Source organism: Symphodus melops, assembly GCF_947650265.1.
Source record: "Symphodus melops genome assembly, chromosome: 16".
NCBI lineage: Eukaryota > Metazoa > Chordata > Actinopteri > Labriformes > Labridae > Symphodus > Symphodus melops.
Genome location: NC_136706.1, coordinates 62501 through 63790, shown reverse-complemented (window position 1 = coordinate 63790; position 1290 = coordinate 62501). Strand labels below are relative to the sequence as shown.

At 29.8% G+C, this 1290-nt stretch overlaps 1 protein-coding gene across 1 annotated transcript in view; it reads right to left on the bottom strand.

Annotated features, from left to right (window-relative positions):
* Positions 1 to 1182: 1182 nt before the first annotated feature.
* Positions 1183 to 1290, bottom strand: part of il6st (interleukin 6 cytokine family signal transduce) — a 16661-nt gene continuing 16553 nt past the window's right edge. Inside the window, exon 17 of the mRNA XM_079364098.1 lies at positions 1183 to 1290. This exon is cut by the window's right edge and continues 67 nt beyond it. The gene's annotated coding sequence lies outside the window, so the exon portion shown is untranslated.

Sequence of the window (1290 nt, the reverse complement as noted above, 5' to 3'; positions counted from 1 at the left end):
CATGTATGTTACTTCACTTGTATGTTAGTGTACATGTATGTTACTTTAAATGTATGTTAGTGTACATGTATGTTACTTTAAATGTATGTTAGTGTACATGTATGTTACTTCACTTGTATGTTAGTGTACATGTATGTTACTTTAAATGTATGTTAGTGTACATGTATGTTACTAAATGTATGTTAGTGTACATGTATGTTACTTTAAATGTATGTTACTAAATGTATGTTAGTGTACATGTATGTTACTTCACATGTGTCTTAGTGTACATGTATGTTACTTCACATGTGTCTTAGTGTACATGTATGTTGCTTTAAATGTATGTTAGTGTACATGTATGTTACTAAATGTATGTTAGTGTACATGTATGTTACTTCACTTGTATGTTAGTGTACATGTATGTTACTTTAATTGTATGTTAGTGTACATGTATGTTACTAAATGTATGTTAGTGTACATGTATGTTACTTCACTTGTATGTTAGTGTACATGTATGTTACTTCACTTGTATGTTAGTGTACATGTATGTTACTTCACTTGTATGTTAGTGTACATGTATGTTACTTCACTTGTATGTTAGTGTACACGTATGTTACTTCACTTGTATGTTAGTGTACATGTATGTTACTTTAATTGTATGTTAGTGTACATGTGTGTTACTAAATGTATGTTAGTGTACATGTATGTTACTTCACTTGTATGTTAGTGTACATGTATGTTACTTCACATGTCTGTTAGTGTACATGTATGTTACTTCACATGTATCTTAGTGTACATGTATGTTACTTTAAATGTATGTTACTTCACATGTCTGTTAGTGTGTACATGTATGTTACTTCACTTGTATGTTAGTGTACACGTATGTTACTATATGTATGTTAGTGTACATGTATGTTACTTCACTTGTATGTTAGTGTACATGTATGTTACTTCACTTGTATGTTAGTGTACATGTATGTTACTTTAAATGTATGTTACTTCACATGTCTGTTAGTGTACATGTATGTTACTTTAAATGTATGTTACTTCACATATCTGTTAGTGTGTACATGTATGTTACTTCACTTGTATGTTAGTGTACACGTATGTTACTATATGTATGTTAGTGTACACGTATGTTACTTCACTTGTATGTTAGTGTGACTGTGTACTTCACTTTTTTGTGTGAATGAAACAGAATCATTTTCTTTATATTTAAATGAAACTTTATTTACAATTTAGAGACAGAAGTGCTGACTCATGTAACATGTTTATTGTTCACCTGGACAGGTGAGTGTAATGTCATTTGAA